This window comes from Hylobates moloch, unplaced genomic scaffold (assembly GCF_009828535.3).
Source record: "Hylobates moloch isolate HMO894 unplaced genomic scaffold, HMol_V3 SCAFFOLD_4, whole genome shotgun sequence".
Classification (NCBI taxonomy): domain Eukaryota; kingdom Metazoa; phylum Chordata; class Mammalia; order Primates; family Hylobatidae; genus Hylobates; species Hylobates moloch.
In genome coordinates this window covers 167,435,433-167,457,010 of record NW_026652279.1, presented here as the reverse complement: position 1 = coordinate 167,457,010, position 21,578 = coordinate 167,435,433, and the positions used below count along the sequence as shown (strand labels likewise).

Genomic DNA, 21,578 nt, shown 5'->3' with positions numbered 1-21,578 from the left:
ATCTGACCACAAAAATAAAGAAAGACTGTGTTGGGCAGGTAGGTAAAAGGATTATTCTGGCTTCTGATTTCTTCACAGCGAAATTCAAAACCAGAAGACAATGGAGCAGTGACCCTAAGATTCAAAAAACAAACAGCAAGAACAGAAAACCTATGATTCAAGGATTTTATATCCAAGCAAGCTGTCTTCAAATACAAAGGTTCATAGATTTGAAATTGATGACCTCCCATGACATGCTCTTGAGGAACTGTCAGAGCAAGAACGTCAGCTGACTAAAATTACAACAGAATTACTAACTCTAATGTGGTGATTAAGGTTAAAGAGAAGAACATAAATATCATATGTGCTGACGATGTAGAGATGACACAACTGACAAACTTAAGGAGGGGAAGAGAGAGGGAGGTAGAGTCAATCCACACCAGTTGCTGGGAGTGGACGATGCACTTTAAAGATGATACATCAGGTACTAGAGGTGTTAAGCAGATTACACAACTCAGATGTAAAAACAGAAATACAGCATCATTGACTAAAAGCAGCTTATAGAACAAAGGGAGGGGAAAGATTCGAATATCATCATTGCTATTTTAAAAAAGTAAAGGAGTAAAGTATGTGCAATATTACATTTATCAAAGTAGCCAATAAAACCAAATACATACTTTAAATATAAGGACTCTACACAAAAAGCAAAGAGGGCAGATTATATAATGAAAGACTTTTTAGAACTACCCTAAAAACTGAAATACAGCACAAAATAATGTGAAAGAGCTAATATCAAACATTTCTGTTAATCACTAAGTGAAAACAGGATTAACTCACCTATTAAAAGGAAAGGGTCTTCAGATATGAACACAAAGCAAAATCCAACCCTATGCTATGCACAAGAGACATGCAGCACAAAAGCAATTCCATTCCACCGAAAATTAAAAGATGGGCCAAGTACAACCAAGCACATGCAAACAAGAAGAAAGCTGTGGTCTCAATATAAAGATCAGACTGGGTAAAATCCGGGCCCCAAACCATTAAATGTGACATGAAGGGTGGTTTTCAATGCACTAAATACCCCACCAGCAGTATTACCAAGAGATTCCACGAGACACAAGGAGAAACAGACACAACCCAGCTGTAGAAAGAGACTTTAATTCATCTCTCAGCATATGACAAATTCACAGGACAAAGAAAAGGCAAGTATCAATTGTCAAAAGAAACAGTGATTTCAATATAAACACTAAGGAAAAATATGTTCGGTTATATTCAAGACAAAGGATGGATTTCCTAATATAAAAGAGCTCCCCAAAATTGATGAGAAAAACAAGAAACTTAGAAAAAGAAGCAGGCAAAGGATATAGACTGCTCATAGAAAAACCAGTGTGAATAACCCTTAAACATATGAAAAAATGCACAACCTCACTCATAATATGAAAAATAGTAATTGAAACTACACTGAGATGCACAATATCTAACTAATCAGCTTAGCAAAATCCCCAAGTTCTCCAGCATACTCTGCCAGAGAGGCTGTGGGGAGGGTGGCACTGGTAGCTGGTAGGAATGTTCCAAATGGAAAAGGCCAACTTTGCCAATGCAGGCTTTGGGGAGTTGTCTATGAAGTGCAATCAGCAAGTTCCAGCAGTCCACAGGGTGCAGCAAGAACTTCCTTGACAGAAAGAAAAATGAAAACGATATGCAGTTAACATTGTGAGATTTAGCAAATGAAAATACAGGTTGTCCAGTTAAATTTGAATTTCAGATAAACAACACTTTCTTTTAGAATAAGTGTGTCCCAAGCATTGAGTATGTTCAATGCAATATTTGTGGCATGCCTAGTCTAAAAAATGATTGTTGTTATTTAATCCAATTCAAATTGACTGGATGTCCCATATTTTATCTTGCAACTCTATACATAGTTAAATGTATAAATGGCCAAGAAGTCATCAAGCAAAAGGCATTCTTGATACTTAAAGCTTGATTTTGAGAGCTCAATCATTTAGTAACTACATTTATTTTTTGTAAAACACATCACTACAAAGGGCCTAGAAAGTCAAGCCTCCAGCTCCCAGCAGTTCTTTGAGAACAATTCACAAAGCAAAGTGCCTTTTCCTCCCCTGGTCTTTCTTCCTGTTATTAGGTGTGTCTCTGTAAATTGTTTATCACACGTCTCCACCTTCTGTAAATACTGTAGCTAAGGTAGTTTCACTGTCATTGAGGTCTGACTCAATGAAACCCTGCAACAGTCACAGTCATTGTTCTGGCCAATGAGATCCTCACTCACAGATCGAATGGAAAAAAAATACCTTCTGCAGGGTAATTGATCATCCTTCTGTATCAAGATCCACAAATGCTTTTCCCACAGTTTCCACAGAACCAGGAAGAGCAGGATGGTTTTGTTTTATTTTGTTTTTAAATCCAGTGATGAGGGGTCTGACATAGTAGCTATTTCAGTGGTTAGTAGTGGTGGTTTCCAAAAAGCTCTCTGAATGTCTGTTTGTGCAAAATGTAAAACAAACTCACCCCTGAGATGTGCACTGTTTGGAGCTGCAAGTGAAAAAAAGCTATATTCTCTGTGTTGTGTTTTTAAAAATGATATACCCATATTTTTAAGGAAAAAAATTACTAATTCCCTTGTTAAAGTGCAGTAAGGCAGATTTTATCAGGGCCATCGCCATAGGAGTAGGGAGCACTGCAATACGGTTTTGCAGCAGGAGAGAGAGGGCAGGCTCAACTTGCAATACAGTAAGGAAAAGTAGAGATTTACAGCCAAGAAACAGGCCGGAGGTCATTGGGCACAAATTACTAAGAGGAAACATTAGGGGTGAAGGGGGATTCTGGTTAAACTGACCTAATAGGATTCTCACTGAAGGTGGGCTAAAGTGATCAATCACCTGGGAGATGGTGGAGGATGAGGAAACTGATAAGACACTGATAGTGATCAGATATAGAGGGTGGAGGGTTCTGGCTAAATTGACTTAGCAGGATTTGGGACCATGCAGAAAACACAGAAGCCCAAAATTCAGGACCCAGTTGAGACGAGAGTTCAGAAAAGCCTAACGAGATTTTGCTCGCTTGAGGAGAGAATCTTTGTCAACACACACACACACACACACACACACACGCACACACACGCAGCCTTAAAAAAGCAGGCTTATTCTTTTCCCTGCACTAAGATGACTTCATTTTAATCAGGGTTCTCACTTTTCCAGGAAGGGCCACACCTCTTGCTTTCTTCTGACCATTATTCATAAAGAACATCCCATTTGTATTATTCCATTCTCACACTGCTATAAAAATACTACCATAGACCGGATAATTTATAAACAAAGGAGGTTTAATTGACTCACAGTTCTGCATGGCTGAGAGGCCTCAGGAAACTTACAAACATATGGTGGGAGGGGAAGCAGGCACTTTCTGCACAATGTGGCAGGAGACAGGGTGAGTATGTGAAGGAGGAACTGTCAAACACTTATAAAACCATCAGATCTCATGAGAACTCACTCACTATCATAAGAACAGCATGGGGTGAACCACCCCCATGATCCAATCACTTCCCACCACATCCCTCCCATACATAACATGTCGGGATTATGGGGATTACAATTCAAGATGAGATTTTGGTGGGTAGAGACAGCCAAACCATATCATTCTGCCCCTAGCCCCTCCCAAATCATGTCCTCACATTTCAGAAGACAATCATGCCTTCCCAACAGTCCCCCAGAGTCTCAGCTTATTCCAGGATTAGCCCAAAAGTCCAAGTCTACAGTCTCATCTGAGACAAGGCAAGTCCCTTCCATCTAGGAGTCTGTAAAATCAAAAGCAAGTTTCATTACTTCCAACATACAATGGGGGTACAGGAGTTGGATAAATGCTCCCATTCCAAATGAAAGAAATTGACCAAAACAAGGTGGCTACAGGTGCCACACTAGTCCAAAATCCAGCAGGGCAGTCATTAAATCTCAAATTTCCAAAACAATCTCCTTTGACTCCATGTCTCAGATCCACGGCATGCTGATACAAGGAGTAGGTTCCCACAGCCTTGGGCAGATCCTTCATGGGCTGGCATTGAGTGCCCACAGCTTTTCCAGGCACACGGTACAATCTGTCAGTGAATCGACCATTCTGGGATCTGGAAGACAGTGGCCCTCTTCTCACAGATCCACTAGGCAGCACCCCAATGGGGACTCTGTGTGGGGGCTCCAACCCCACATTTCCCTTCTGTACTTCTCTAGTAGAAGGTCTCCATGAGGGCTCCACCCCTGCAGCAGACTTCTGCCTGGAAACCCAGGCATTTCCATACATCCTCTGAAATCTAGGCAGACATTTCCAAACCTCAAATTCTTGACTTACAGGTACCTGCAAACCCAACACCACATGGAAACAGCCAAGGCTAGAGGCTTGCACCCTCTGAAGCAATGGTCCAAGCTGTACCTTGGCCTCTTTTAGCAACAGCTGGAGCTGAAGTGGCTGGGGGATTAGGCAGGCCCTGGGCCTAACCCATGAAACCATTTTTCTTCCTAGGCCTCTGGGCCTGTGACAGAAGGGGATGCCACCAAGATCTCTGACATGCCCTAGAGATGTTTTCCCCGTTGTCTTGGTGATTAGTATTTGGCTCCTCACTACTTATGCAAGCTTCTACAGACAGCTTCAATTTCTCCCCAGAAAATGGTTCTTTCTTTTCTATCACATCATCAGGCAGCAAATTTTCCAAACTTTTATGCTCTACTTCCCTTTTAAACATAAGCTTTAATTCCAAACCATCTTTTTGTGAACACATAAAACTGAACACTTTCAGAATAATACTGGTCACATCTTGAACGTTTTGCTGCTTAGAAATTTTTTCCATCAGATACCCTAAATCATGTCTCTCAAGTTCAAACTTCCACAGATCTCTAGGGCAGGGGCAAAAATTCAGTCAGTCTCTTTGCTAAACCATAGCATGAGTCCCCTTTACTCCAGTTACCAATAAGTTCATCATCTCCATCTGAGACCATCTCAGCCTGGACTTCATTGTTCACATCACTATCAGCATTTTGGCAGAAACCATTCAACAAATCTCTAGGAAGCTCCAAACTTTCCCACATCTTCCTGTCTTCTTCTGAACCCTCCAAGCTGTTCCAACTTCTGCCCATTACCCAGTTCCAAAGTCACTTCCACATTTTCAAGTATTTTTATAGTAGTACCTCACTCTCTGCAGTACCAATTTACTGTATTAGTCTGTTCTCACACTGCTACAAAGATACCACCCAAGACTGGGTAATTTATAAACAAAAGAGGTTTAATATACTCAGTTCCGTATGACTGGGGAGGCCCCAGGAAACTTACAATCATGGCAAAAGGGGAAGCAAGTACCCTCTTCACAAGGCAGCAGGAGAGGGTGTGAGTGTGTGAAGGAGGAACTGTCAAACACGTATAAAACCATCAGCTCTTATGAGAACTTACTATCACTAGAACAGAATGGGGGAAATGGCCTTCATGATTCAGTTACCTCCAGCTGGTTTTTCCTTGACATGTGGGGATTATGGGGATTATCAGAAGTACAATTCAAGATGAGATTTAGGTAAGGATACAACCAAACCATATGACCATTTTTATTCAAACTCCTAATATCTCCATCACTTTGCTGATAATGTTTCAAGTCATTGGTTTCAAGTGAAGCTTTGCAGTCTGTAAAAGTGTCACTGGTTTTAAGAGAGACTTTGAAGTCCTCTCAACTCCTGTCCACTCCTACCTGACACCCAAGGAGACTTGTCACCTGCTACCATCTTGGATCATCGGTAACCAAGGTTCTGCCCCCACAATCCACAGTCTTCAGGAGCATCTTTTGCTCACTGTGGATGGCTGTTGCTCTGGGGACACTGGTGGATATTTACTTTACAGAAGACTATGAGGTCCACCTCTGTGAAATTGTTGGCACATCTTTACAGTGGCCATTCCAAAAGGAAAGGGGGTAAGCCTGCCCTTTCTTACCTGCATTATAGCTTATGCGATGGTATGTCTCCTTGAGGTCATAGTTTCTCCCTCGAACAGGAGTACTGCCTTTAGCAAATGGGTAGTAAATAAACTGGATTTCTACAACAGGTAGCACTGTTCCTACGGCCAGAGTGTTTAAAGCTATTTTCATGTGTTTCTCTGTATTAATTTTCCTCAAAAAGAACCCTGCCTTTTTCTATACAGCTGGGCCCCATGAAACCATATTAATTTTTTATCAGATGTACAATCTAGAAATGTTGTTTTGTTTTTCTTTCATTTTTTAATTGTGTGAAGTCATGAAGATACACTCAGTGAAGAGAGTGGTATAATGACCCATATAACCTTTGCTTAGACGTAATTATTGTTAACATTTTGCTGTATTTGCTGCTCATATTTTTGTCACTGTCTGTAATACACATATCATGAAATTTTATTCCTAAACATTTTAAAATATACTATTAAAGTCTTAGGGCATTTTCTTACATAATCATAATTATCATGGTCACATATAAAATTAACAAAAATTCCTCAACATCATTCAATACCCAAGTTTCCTTTATTGTCCTCAAGGTGTCCTTTACAGGTGGTTTGTTTAAACTTTGATTGATTCAACAGGGACACGCATTGCATTTAATTATCTTATCTAGGAAAGTCAGCCTCCTTTCAACACCTTGGCTGTTTACTTGTTTGTTTTTGTGTTTCACATTGATTGTTGACCAGTCTGACTCCAGATTTTGGCTACAAGTAACCAGAGACCCAAATCAAAATGCTTCATACAATACAGGAATTTGTTATCCTATGAAACAAGAAATCAGAAGGGAGGGCAAGGCCACAGCTGGCAATTCAGTGGTTAAGCCAGTGGCTCAACAATAAAATCAAGGTCACAGGCTTTCTCTGCCTTTCTTCTCTGCCATCTGCATCATGCTAGCTTCCATCCTCATGCTTATCCTATGGAAGTTGCAAGAGAACTGCAGCACTTTCAAGCATCTTAATCCCGTAGGTTTAGAAAAATCAGAACATTCCTTCAAGAGTCCCTTTTATAGAATGAGACAAACTTTCTCAGAAGCCTCCCAGCAGAATTTTCCTGATATTTTGTTTGCCAGATTGTGTTACACGCTCACTCCTAAACCACTCACGGCCAAAGGGAACAGAGCAGCAGTGATTGTCTTCAATACATTAATATTTACCCCCACAGGGGCTAAAGATGGACCAAAACAACATGGCCTCATGACACCTGAATAATGTAGGTTATTTGTGGCAGCGAAGTATGGAGGGAGGCTGGTGGTTAGACAGTCAATTGCATTGCAGCAAGCCTTGTCCTAATAATCCTTGTGTATTATCAGTTCCACATAATATATATGTTATTAAATATTTCCTTCCAGATTTGGAAATCAGTCATGCTGTTGATGCATATTCACAATGCAAAGCCAAAATGCAACTGATGTGCCTTATTTATCTGGCAGCAATGATCAGGGCTTAGTAACCCACAGACTAGCTGTAAGGTGCATCTATATTATGACTGTCCAATGCATCACTCTTCTGCAGTGTAGGGTATATCTGCCTCAGTCCCTGCTCTGTTGCTTATAACAGAATATCTGAAAGTGGGTAATTTGTAAAGAAAAGGAATTTATTTCTTACAGTTATGGAGGTTGGGAAGTCCAAGGTCAAAAGGCCATCCTGGTGAGGGCCTTCTTGCTGGTGGGGACTCTCTGCAGAGTCCCGAGGCAATGCAGGATACAACACGGTGAAAGGATGGAGCATGCTGGCTTAAGTCTCTCTTTCTCTTCTTATAAAGCTACTAGTTGCACACCCATAGAACTCATTAATCCAGTAACCCATTAGTCCTTAATTTATGAATGGATTAGTCCAGTCATGAGGGTAGTACCTATTTAAGGCCCCACCTCTTAACACTGTCACTTTGGGGACTAAATTTCAACATGAGTTTAGGAGGGGACAAATGTTCAAACCATAGCAACATTTGTTTTGGGACAAATTCATCTCAAACCAGATGCTATTGGATCTGGTTTGAAACCACTGGTTCCTTACTTTGCCCACAGCAAAACAGAGCCCTAAGACACAGATTCAACTGTTCATGATCTGGAGAAACCTGGTAGAAGAGCAGAGCAGTGAGAGAGGGAAGACGAAGCAGCCAGTAACAGTAAATCATCAAGCCACTGCCGTTGTGGGCAGCTGCACCCTAATCCTGCAGGGGAAGCTGGGGAACAGTGTGGAACTTAGCTGGGAGGCATTGCACCTAAGGAGTCAGGGGCTGGCACAAGGGGAAGTAAGTTAAGTGAGAGCCTGGTGCCAGGTATGCATGGAGAACAAGACCACGCACCAGGATGAAGGGCAGAGGGTGTGTACTGATGAGCACTGGGGAAGACAATCTGGACGGGATGGGGCAGTCTGGACAGGTACAGGGATCCAGAGTATAGATGCCACTGAAAGGTAGGTTGAGAAGCTTGGATTCAAGTGACAGGCGCTTACATGCCATTGACAGCTTCAGAAATGAGGAACAAAGTCCTGGGCTTGGATGGAGACTAAGAGCAGAGAGAGAAAGATAAAAGGGAAAATCATTTTGGAGAAAGGATGAATAGGACCAGGGCCAGATCCAGGGCCAGGTGACCTGTAGTCACACAGCACCCTGAGCTCACAAAGGCTGGCACCTAGCTTAATGCTCTGCTACTCCCCTCTTGAGATTCTTAATCTTATCTTTGAGGGTGTTTTCTATGTAAAGTTTGATGAGAAATGAAGCATGCTGTGGAGTGGGGGACCTTGCAGCCTTGGCTCACATGAAACCCACCTTCACCACCTCCCCTGCCCAAGCCAGCAGCACCACATCTAAGGCCAATGACAGAATGAGCCCCCACCCAGATGTTAGCTTGACCCGATGTGGAGATCACGCATTGGCCATGGATTGGGCATTGCCTTTGGAAAGGAGGTATGCCTGCCTGCCTCAGTTCCCTCACTCTAAGCTAGGACATGAATCCCAAGTTGGTGGGCAGGGGGTCCGAGGGTGGCAGCAGGATGCTTTTGAGGGTCTGCATTTGCCTGTGGACCCTTTCCTTTTTTAGGAGAAAACCAGACATTAAATTACAAGAAAAACAAAAACAAAAATTATCATTACAGCTCGAGAAAGAAACCACTGAAGAAATGAAAAAGCTTTATAGTTTAGTATCTTTAACAACACTCTTTTTCCTGCTTTTTGAAGAAAAAGTCCCCATGTTTTCATTTGCAGTGGGTTTTTCAAATTATGCAGCCAATCCTGGATAGGAATGAGTACCTAGTGGAGGGGGAAAGCGTGATGAATCAAGATGGTGCTAAAGTTTCAATGGTGGATGATGGGGAAATCTGACAAAACTCAACATGTTTATGGAGAGAAGACAGAAGACAGGTGTGGGCTCAGAGTTAGAGTGCCTGGATTCAAATACAGTGCTATTTAATAGCTGCCTGTTACCTTCCTAGACAAGTGATTTAAGTCCAACCAGATTCATTTTCTTCTTCTGTCAAATGGAGGAAAACAAATATGTTAGTTATCTCTCTCTCATTTCTTGTAAGGATCCATGGAAAATGCTGAGCTTTGTATCTGCCACATGGGAAATTGGTATTGTTATTGGCCACCTGAGAGATGCCTTTCATCTGATGACAGGAGCTTCTGCATTCTGAGTCATTCATGGGTGCCAATATGCCTGACTGGAGTTTTCTGGCAATTTCCTTCCCATGGGACTTCACTTTAGCCAAGCCAGAAACACCACCTCTATCCTCCACCTCCTCCCACCTCCTGACTGCCTTCTATTTTCATGAACACAGCAGCTTTGCTTCTGATGATTAATAGTCTTGGGGCCAGGCACAGTGGCTCACGCCTGTAATCCCAACACTTTTGGGGGCCAAGGCGGGTGGATCACGAGGTCAGGAGTTCAAGACCAGCCTGGCCAATATGGCGAAACCCCATCTCTACTAAAAATACAAAAATTAGCCGGGTGTGGTGGCGTGAACCTGTAGTCCCAGTTACTTGGGAGGCTGAGGCAGAAGAATCGCTTGAGCCCGGGAGGTGGAGGTTGCAGTGAGCCAAGATCGTGCCACTGCACTCCAGCCTGGGCAACAGAGTGAGACTCTGTCTCAAAAAAAAAAAAAAATGTCTGGGATCCTGGACAATTCCTAAAGGAGGCAAAGAAGGACACCTTTACAGTGAATGGGGTGGGCCCATGCAGAGCCTTCAAAAAATGTCTACAAGAAATACCAAGGCTAGCATTGTTGTGGGTATGGAGAGCAAATGAGGCAAAGAAATGGCTTTCAGCACTAGGCAATACATGGTAGCTATACCTGCTATGAATAATAATAGGAAGAACTAGAATTGAAACATTGAGATTAGATGTGTTTCTACCTCATTCTGCCATAGACAGCTAAATGTGGCAAAATAATGTCCTCTCAGATAAATGTTGGCTATAAAATTCAGTCTTGAATCTCTAACGATTCGATTGGCACAATTACAGGAAGAAGCCAAATCATAGCTCTGCTAAGGACCTGTGGAGTCCACTCAGTGCGACCTTTCATTTTGCAGTTAAGGAAAGTAAGGACTAGAGAGGTGCAACATCTTACTCAAAATTAAACAGAAATCCATCAGTATCTTTCAACTAGAAGTTGATGCCATTTTCATTGTATGTTATGTGAAACATGTATCTATTAAAAGCATTATGATGATTTTAAAACACACCTGCACATTCTTTTAATTCTTTCCATCCAGAAGTTGAGCTTAGTTCTCCTCCCATTAAATCTGGGCCAATTGTAGGGACTTCACTGGTAACCAGTAGAATATAGCACAGCTTTTGAAGCTATGAGAAAAGCCTCTGTTGCTTCTGTCTAATTCTCTTGGGTCACCTGCATTTGGATCACTGAGCTGCCACAAGACCACCATGTTGTGAGGAAGCCCAGCCCATATGAAGAGGCCACATGAAGGTGAAACAGCTGATAGCCTCAGGTGAAGTTCCAGGCAACAGGCAGCATCAACTGCCAAATTGAGTCATGCTCCCCATTCTACCTTTGACTCTTCTCAGCTCAGCCCCGAGACATTGTGGAACACAGAGAAGCCATTCTCACTGCGTCCTTCTCAGAATTGCTTACCCACAGAATTTTTGAGCATAATAAAATGGACGACTTTTTTGCCACTGTGTTTTAGGGTGATTTGTTAACCAGCAGTTGAAACAGGAGCAGTATTTTTGTTCTACTACAGACTTTTGGATGGGAAGCAAAAAAGAAAAATTCATTCCTAGTCTATTTTACTTTCACTCAAGGCCAACTAAAGCCAAAATACTGTATTTGGTTTGAAAAGAGAAATAAAACTGGGCTCTGCATTTTCACTTTCTGCAGCACAGATTCTTTGAGGAACAAATAGAAGGCAACCCCAAGAGGTTTTTCTTTTTTAAATGTCACCAGATTTTTCAGATGATAAACGTTTGCTTGGCAGTATAGCTCCCAAGCAAATATCAGGCAATTCATTAATCACACATATACACCAATTTTTCTGTGGAGAAATTTTTTCATTAAAAATGCAAATACTTTAAATGCTAAAAATACTTTCCATGCTTTAAACATCTCTTAAAAAGTATTTGAAAATATGAGTAACAAAGGGTTTCTCTGCTCTAAAGTACAATACAGCTGATTTACTTTTATAATGTAAATATCATTTTTTCTCCTAATGCTGAAAGCCAAGTAAACAGCAAGGTGGGCTGAGGGCTTGTGTGGGTCAGATGTGCTTTTGGCAGTCACTGAGTTTGCCTGATGAAAGTCTAGAGGGCAGACACAGTCAGCAATACGGAAAACCAAGGCAGTATACTCAGTATTTTTATTCATTTCCTAGGGCTGCTATCACAAATCACCTCAAACATGGAAGCTTAAAACAACAGAGATGTATTATCTCACGGTTATGGAGGCTAGAAATCCTTAATTAAGGTGCCAAGAGGGTCACGGTCTCTCTGCAGGTTCCAGGGGCGGCGCCTTCCTGGCCTTTCTGGCCTCTGGTAGTGGCTGGCAATGCTTGACATGACTTGGAGCCACACCGCTCCCATCTCTGCTACGCGGTGTTCTCCTGTGTGTGTGTGTCCATGTCTCCTTTCCTCTTCTTATAGGATACCTGTCATGTTGGATTAAGGGCCCCCCTACTCAAGTACGGCCTCATCTTCACTCGATTATATCTGAAAAGACCCTATTTCCAAATAAGGTCATGTTCACAAGTACCAGGGGTTAAGACATCAACCTAGCTTTTAGGGAGACACGGTTCAACCCACAGCAGTGTCCTAAACAAAAAATCTAAATAAACAGCTGTGGTGGCAGGAGGAGATGAGGATTAATCCGGGGCACCCCTGCTGCTGCTTTGCAGGTGGCCCGAAGACCCTGGCTGTAAATACCGACTGGCTGTGAAGCTGTGCAAAAGTGACTTCCCTCACCAGTCTCAGAGTTCTTACCTGTGAGTGGGGGTTGACTGAGACCAGTGGCCCTGGGCAGGCCCTGCGAGCACATCCTCCTGCAAAACGCTGACACCCAGGCTGCACCCCAGCCAGCTGAGCCAGAGCTTGCATGTTACCAGATCTCTCGATGATTCTGTGCACATTAAAGCTTGAGGACTACCTAACACAGTTCTTGGGGCATAATGATTTGCCAATAAATGCTAATCCCTTCTATTCATAAACAGCACAAAAGCACTTCAATAAAACAGCTGAGTTTACATTTAATTTAATAACTATGGACTGCAATGAAAGGGAGAAGGGAGGAAAGTAGGCCATGTTTAAACTAACTTCCTCCGCCAGAAGGAAACTGGCTAACAAACAACAGGCTGTGTGAGACACTAACTTTGGGGACTCTTTTGAATATCTCAGCTTTCTTTTTTTACTTAAGGAAAGATTGCTAGGCTCAAGTGGGAAAAAGCCGTTCAGAGAGAGGAGGTAGCTCAGATACATTTTTTTGAAAGGTCATGTTAACTGAAAAAAACAAACAAACACAGGAGTTTAGAGATCATTAGTGTATAATTCTAATGAGAATTTAAATATATATGCACATTAAAATCTAAAAACAACAACCAACGAAATAAAAATGCTTGGAAGTCATCTCTACCCCTCTCCGAACAACAACAAAAACAAGCTGAAAATCAATCACTTTTCTTAGATCCATCACAGAACTGAGGTGGAGGATAAATCAGCACCCTGAAAACTGAAGAGATGGGTGAGTAGGGAGAGTGCAGATCAGCTCGCCGGAGGCACAGGCCACTGGAGCTGGTGAGAACACTTGAAGGGTGCAGCTGACAAATCGCCAGGGGCTGAGGGTGGACTAACATGAGAGTTAAAAACTCCTGGGGACCCTAGAGCAGGGTTGTGTGACATATTTTTTTTTCCTCCAGGAACCCCACCAGGTTCTCATGGTGAATATACCCCATGCATGGCCAGGGAGAAGGGAAGAGTAACCATTTTGAAATATGCCCAGATCATTCTTCACAACAAACACCAACAAGCCAGAGCTTTATCCAATTTGGGGGAAAGGAAATGACCCAATTGCAGTCCCCTCTAGCCTGCCTTTTCTGGCATGAGAAGAGAAAAACCATCAGAGAAACACTGGTGAAGGTCACAGCCCGGGGTCACAGGTTCACTGAAACACTGAGACCTGGTCATAGGATCATGAACTGGTTCCCCATCCCACATCTTATCCCACATCAACAGGGCTCCCATATAATAGCAGGGGGGTGCAGCACAATAAAACTTCAAGGACCAGACTCCTAAGAAAAAGTTCCTGAGAAACCCACAAACAACAGGAGAGCCAAAAACCAGGACCGAGGACAAATAAGCTTCTGACACGTACAGCTACAGGGGACAGTAAGCACAGACTAACTTTTAGCCAGAAAAACATCAAACTTCTCACCAAAGGCCTGTCTGCTTGAGTTCTCATAACCCAGTACATCATGTCTGGCTTTTCACAAGAAATTACAAGACATGACAGAAGGCATGGAAAAGATAAAGCAAGCATCACAGTCAGACTCAGATATGGCAGAGACTTCAAAATCATTATATCAGGAATTCTAAGTAACTGTGGTTAAAATGTTAATGAAAAAATTGGACAACATGCAAGAACAGATGGGTAATATAAGCAGAGAGATGAAGATTATAAGAAAGAAGCAAAGAAATCTTAGAAACCAAAACCACTTCTGTAACAAAAATGAAGCATGCACCCTGATGGGCTCATGAGTAGACTGGACACAGCCGAAGAAAGAATCAGTGAGCTTGAAGAGACATCAATAGAAACTTCCCAAACTCAAATGCAAGGAGAAGAAAAAAAAATATTTTAAAAGAAATAGAATATGCAAGAATAGTGAGACATAAAAGGCATAACACGCACTAATGAATACCAAAAGGAGAACAAAGAAAGTGAAGGAGCAGAAGAAATATTTAAAGATTATAATAATGACTGAGAATTTTCTAAAATTATTAACAAAAATCAAACCATAGATTAAAGAAGCTCAGAGAACATCAAGCACAATTAATATCTCCAAGTCAACACCTCAGCATATCATACTCAGACTACAGAAAAACAAAGACCTAGAGAAAAATCTCGAAAAAAGCCTGGGGTGGGGGTGGCATGGTGGAGGACACCCACCCAGAGAGGAACAAAGATTGGCATTCCATTAGACTTCTAGTCCGTAACCAGGCAAGTGAGAGAGTGGAATAAAAGATTCAAAGATTTGAAAGAATAAAAAACTCATGTAAAATTTTGTATCCTGCAAAATTATCCTTCAAAGGTGATGGAGAAATTCAGACTCAAATAAACAAAACTGAGGGAATTTGTCACCAGTAAATCTGCCTTGCAAGAAGTGTTGAAAGAAGTTCTTCAGAGGGAAGGAAAAAGATATAGGTCAGGAACTGTTCTCTACCTAAAGAAAGGAAGAGAGTTGGGGAAGGAATAAAAGAAGAATCTTAAGTTGTCCTTAGAAGCCCTTACAGCTGAGAGTGTTGAATTTTACCTGTGTTCTTAGAAAACAGAGGAGGCTAAGAAATCTCCCATCCTTTGTGTTAGAGGAAATGACTTAACTTCAAGATCCCTCTACCCTGTATGACTTAAATTAGATTCATGGAAGCCCCCTGTATTAGTCTGTTTTCATACTGCTATAAAGAGCTGCTGAAGGCTGGGTAATTTATTACTTTCAATGGCAAAAACCACAATTACTTTTGCACCACCCTAATATAAAGGAAAGAGATTTAATTGAATCACAGTTCAGCATGACTAGGGAGGCCTCAGGGAACTTACAATCATGGTGTAAGGCCATGGGGAAGCAAGGCGTCTTCTTCACAAGGCAGCAGGAAGGAGAAGTGCTGAACGAAGGGAGAAGGGCCCCTTATAAAACCATCAGATCTCATGATAACTCACTCATTATCACAAGACCAGCATGGGAGAAACCACATCCATGATTTAATTTCCTCCACCTGGTCTCTCCCTTGACAAGTGGGGATTATGGGGATTACAATTCAAGGTGAGATTTGGGTGGGGACACAAAGCCTAACCATATCACCCCACCCCCGCCCCCATTTACTTATGACGGGCCAGACATGGGCCTTCCAAATTCCTATTCTTTGCCTCACAAATTAGCTGAACTATTTTTTCCCCTGAAATTAATGGAAACAAAATGCTTGTTTATTGAACTTTGGTTAAGTTTATCATCTTTCCCCAGGTCCCAGAACCTTGGCCCACCATCAGCCTGAGTGGGTCTTCACCCACTCCTAAGAACAGGCTGGCCTCCAGAAGAATGTTCCCTGATCCACTACCCACTTTTGGGACCCCTTCATCTACTTCCTCACATCCAGTTCTTTTAAACTTGTTTATTCCTCCTATAAAAGAAAACCCCTTTTTGCCTAACTCTTGAGATGCCTGCAGATCTCATGTGTAGAGTGTTCTATTTATTAGAACAGTTTCCCCGCACCCCACCACCATCCAACCCCTTCCAATGATACTTTTGAACAAAATCTCTCCTAAGTCGTGGTTTATTTGACACTGTAAATTTGGCCTCCCACTTTGGCCTGGCTCCATGTCAGAGCCTGCCAAGCTCACACTCCCATCTCAGGAATCAGCTCCAGTCACTGTCCAGTCCGAGCAAGTTGCTGGGAAGTATGTCCTTAGCCTTCTATGCTCACAGCACCAAGAGCTTTTGCTGCCTTGCTTTTCATGCACTTGAACAGAAATGACAGAGATCTCCAGGTTTGTTGCTGCTGGAACTATCAATATGTGCTTTCCCTAGTCAGGAGGTATTTTTTTCCTGCCTCTTGAGTAAAGAATTCCCTTTTTAACAAGCTTTTCTTCCCTTGTTTGTTTGTTTGTTTTTGCATACAGTCACACTCACAATTAGTCTTGCACAGCATAGGGACTCCTGACAATGGTTTTAGATGAATTCATGATCATTTGGCTTAGGAAAAAAAAATGTACGATGTGTGCAGAACTACACATTCTGAATTGAATCATAAGATAGTTTTTAGAAGCTAGAGTTCTCCAGATTTCCAGATTTTATTGCCAGAGCAGTGATGAAAGCAGTTTACTCATCTTCAAATTATGTAATATTCTGTAATTGTGAATTCTCTTTAAAACTCTTCAAAGAACCCATGCTGCTAAGAAAAGCCAGACAACACATTCCATATTGATTTGCTCATTCTGAATGTTTTGTTGAACGCCTCCCATCATGTGCTCCTAGGTCCTAGGCCTGAGATTGATGACCCCAATCTTAGACATGGACGCCGACTCCCCCAACCCCCTGCCCCGCCAACCCCAGAGCCAAAGGAGCTCACTTTTTAGCTAGAGAGATGAATATTAAATAATTAATGAACATGTTTATTTTTATTTTTTTTAAAGTTTACTTTCACTGTGTTGACGTTTACCTTTAAATTATTGAACACATTTATATGTCATTTTTAAAACTTACAAATAAAGCGCTGCCAAGGAGACAACCTGCCAAGGGACTGGGAGTCAGTGGGATAGGGAGAAATGGGCATAAACTGGGTGTCAAACAGCTCAGGAAAAGTTAGGTAGGTGAGATTCTAAGAAACAACACTATAGAGAAAACAGGACCATGGTGCCCAAGGACTCCACCTACACTGTAAGTGTAAACATAACTCTCTGAGCAACTAAGATGGTATTTTCCATTAACAAGGCAATCAATACTTATGACGCTTCATGGGCATGTTGCAAAATACATCTCAAATTTTGAAAAGCTGGCAAAAACAACTGAGGATCAGTAATTTAAGAATTAGGAGTATATTAGTCCATTTTCACACTACTATAAAGAACTGCCCGAGACTGGGTAATTTATATAGGAAAGAGGTTTAATTGACTCGCATTTCAGCATGGCTGAGGAGGCCTCAGGAGACTTACAATCATGGCCCAAGGTGAAGGGAAAGCAAGGCACCTTCTTTACAAGGCGGCAGGAAGAAGAAATGAACCCAGGAGGAACTACCACTTATAAAACCATCAGATCTCATGAGAACTCACTCGCTATCACGAGAACAGCATGGGGAAACCACCCCCATGATTCAATTACCTCCACCTGGTCTCTCCCTTGACACATGGGGTTTATGGGGATTACAATTCAAAATGAGATTTCGGGTGGGAAAACAGCCAAACCATATTAAGGAAGAAAGATACATTCATGCATCTCCTATTTTTTACATTAAGTTGTTCTTTGGAATGATCTGGATTTGAATGATGTGTTCTTTATATTTGGCTATCCTAATTATTCAAACATGAACTGAGGAAACGCTTTTATTGGAGAAGGGAATGGAGGAAGGGAGGCAACTAAAAATTTTAAGAGTCTGAAAACAAAACAAAACAAAACAAATGAAGCCAAACTTATACTCAGGATAAAAAACCACGCAATTCTTTTCTTTCAAGGTGTATTCGGCATATATTTATCGAGGTTAGCTAACCCATAGGGCGTCAGTGGACACAAAACAGCCAAGATGCCAAGAATTTGGATTCTGGTGGCAAAAAAATAATCAATAAAGAAATACATGAGAAAATAAGGTGAGTTCGGGGAGTGTGAAATGTCAAGATTTTGATAATTATACTACAAAATGCAGGCATAAAATGTGTGTGTTCCTCATTCCTTCAATGCATCCTCAGAGATGATCCCTGGTAAATTAAGGGCTTTCATGCACTTTTTCCTTTTTTTTTTTTTTTCTCTGGGGGCAGCCAAAAGACATGGCCAGAGCCTGAGCAGGATAAATATCATCTTTTTTTTTTTTTTTTTTGGAAAAGTCTTGCTCTGTCACGCAGGCTGGAGTGCAGTGGCCCAATCTCAGCTCACTGCAACCTCTGCCTCCTGGGTTCAAGCAATTCTCTGCCTCAGCCTCCCGAGTAGCTGGGATTACAGGCACCCACCACCACGCCTGGCTAATTTTTGTATTTTTAGTAGAGACGGGGTTTCACCATCTTGACCAGGCTGGTCTTGAACTCCTGACTTTGTGATCCACCTGCCCCGGCCTCCCAAAGTGCTGGGATTACAGGCATGAGCCCCCACGCCTGGCCCAATATCATCCTCTTTTAAAAGCTCCATAATCCCCTCTACATCTACATCCAATCTCCAGTGGTCTTGTAAGAAGAGGACAGACGTACAGTAAAGATGGAGACAGGGACTAAAGGCCAAGGAATGCCAGCAAGCACCAGGAGCTAAGTGAGAGGCAGTGAACAGATTCTTTTCCAGAGCCTCCAAAGGAGCCAACTTTGCTGACATTTGATTTTGGACTGCTGGACTCCAGAACTGTAAGTGAATAAATTTCTGTTCATTTAAGACATCAGTCTGTGGTAATTTGTTGGGGCAGCTCTAGAAAATTTATACACTAACTCATTGGAAATAACTATCTTTATCATCAAATAGATATCATTCTGGATTATATATATAATATACATATATATAAACAAAATTCCAGATGTATCTATATATCATATCATATATTCACACCATATATGGATATAGAAACCATATATATCATTCCCACTGGATAGGTACAGATATGTACAGACAGACAGTTAGATTGACAGAAATATTTCTACTATAATGGGGGTAATTCTATACATTCTATATTAAATGTGATTTTACTTGAATGTATCTGAAGTAAAAGAATAGATCTATCCTTCTATTGCACCGTTTTCCTATTTCTGTCCTAAAATCTTGTCATTCAGTTTATTCAGTTTTGTGTAGCGCAAACACGTACTATTTGCTACAGTCTAAATGTTTGTGTGCCCTCCCAAACCCAGATGTTGAAATCTAATCACCAATGTGATGGTATTAGGAGGTGGGGCTGCTGGGAGACGATGGTATTAGGAGGTGGGGGCTGCTGGGAGATGATGGTATTAGGAGGTGGGGCTGCTGGCTCTGCCCTCATGAATTGGATTAGTTCCTATCTTAGTCCATTCAGCCTACTATAAGACTACCTCAGACTGGGTCATTTATAAACAGCAGAAATTTATCACTCAGCGTTCTGGAGGCTGGGAGTCTAAGATTAAGGCACCGGCAGATTCAGTGTCTGGTGAGGCCTCACTCTCTGCTTCATAGATGACACCTTCTTTCTATGTCTTCATATGGTAAAGAAGGGGTGAACAAGCTTCCTTGGGCCCCTTTTATAAGGGCATTGCTATGGCTTAAATGTATGTGTCTCTCTAGAATTCCTGTGTTGGAGCCTAAAATCCACTATAATAACATTAAGAGCTGAGGCCGTTTTGAAAGTGATTAAGAAATGAGGCTCCACCCTCTTGAATGGGATTAGTATCCTTATAAAAGAGGTTGACAGGAGTGTCCTAGTTCCCCCACCTTTTTTTTGCCCTTTTGCCTCCATCGCTTCCGTCATGTGAGGACACAGTGTTCATCCCTTTCTGTGGACCCAGCAACAAGGCACTGTCTTGGAAGCAGATAGCAAGCCCTTATCAGACATTGAATCTGCTGGTACCTTTATCTTGGACTTCCTAGCCTTCAGAACTCTGAGAAATAATGTCTATTATTTACCAATCACTCAGTCTAAGGTATTCTGTTATAGCAGGGGGAATGGACTGAGATAGGCACTAATTCCAGTTATGAGGTTAGAGCCCTCATGACCTAATCAATATCCCAAAGCCCCACCTTTTAATACTATTGCACTGGTGATTAGGTTTCAACATATGAATTTGAGGGAACACAAACTTTCAGACCCTAGAGGTGCCACTAAAAGAGAGCTCAGAGAGCTAGCCTGCCCCTTCTATCATGTGAGGGCACTGTGAGTAGGTGCCTTCTGTGAGTCACCTGTGAATCTCTGGGTCCTCACCAGCGACCAGATCAGCTAGCACCTGGATCTTGGATTTCCAACTTTCAGAACTGTGAGAAATAAATTTGTTGTCCATAAGCTGCCTAGTTTATGGTATTTTGTTAGAGCAGTCGACACAGACTAATACACTACTCTTCTTTGTTTCCAAGTTTTATGGATAATTATGTGATCTTCCATATAAAACTTAAAATTAATTAGTTCTAAAACACATATCCCCAAGAGAATTTGGGACTCTCATGAGAATTGCACTAATTTTGTAATTTGACTTGGGAAGAATTGACAATATTTTTGATACTGACTACTCATCTAAGAATACAGCATGTTTTACATTTACTAGGGCCTTATTACTGCCTTTTCAGTAAAGGTTTATAATAAAGATTGTGTAACTTGTTAAAGTTTATTCCTAAGTATTTTATGGTTTCTGTTGCCATTGTGGAGGAAATATTATTTCATTTTTAATATGTTTTTGCTTATTCAAATAATTCTAATTTTTCTTCTACTTAGTTAAGCTTTATTATTGCACTCAATTTTAAAATTGAGGCACCTAGATTTTCAAGGGTTCCTGTTATCTGGAAATATTAACATTGCCTTTTCCTTTTAGGGCTCAACAATGACACAGTTTGTTGTACTACATAGGGACGAAGCTTTTCGTGGCTAGGGTTGAGGAGGGCTTGCTGGTTATGTGCAAGGGCTTTGCACAATATGACCTAGGTTCACGTCCCTGCTCTGTCACCTACCTTTATTTAACCTCTGTGGACCTCAGGGTCCTCATCTCTGAAACGTGGATAATAGTAGCACTTAATTCAAAATTGTAAGAATTAAGCACTTGTTAATACATTAAAGCATTTAGAAGGCACATTAAGCCCTATAGTAAGCATTAGGTTACATTCATCAAAACCTGCTGCATACTTACCTCCTGCAAGTCTCATAAGCACTTCAGAAAGTGTGGTGTCTCCATTCTACGAATGAGGAAACTAAGCTCAAGGCAGCAAGTGATGAGTGCAGGGTCACTTGGAGATACATTTTAGGGCTGCCCCACAAGACCAGCTCCTAGAAAGTAATGCAATCAATCAACTTCTGAGAGGCGGGACTTAAATCCCATTAAAACGTGCTTAATTCATTCAACATGGCGTTGGCATCTTACCAGGGAGGAAAAAAAAACAGAGTACGCCAAGGCGAAAAGGAGAGTCTCCATCTATTGCGTCTCAGGCTTCCGCCAAGACGGGCGAAAAAAACGAGTCCGCTCGGAAGCGCTCGCCTGCCTTCGGCAAAAATCGTCAGGAGGCGGGGTCCACGCTTCGGCAC

General features: G+C 41.7%; 1 long non-coding RNA gene across 1 annotated transcript; it reads right to left on the bottom strand.

Annotated features, from left to right (window-relative positions):
- Positions 1-1,515: 1,515 nt before the first annotated feature.
- LOC131383338 (uncharacterized) lies at positions 1,516-21,544 on the bottom strand. Its single transcript, XR_009213323.1, has 3 exons — positions 21,418-21,544; positions 21,187-21,323; positions 1,516-1,651 (listed from the first exon to the last, which is right to left on the bottom strand). It is a non-coding gene; the product is annotated as an uncharacterized LOC131383338 (long non-coding RNA).
- Positions 21,545-21,578: the final 34 nt, after the last annotated feature.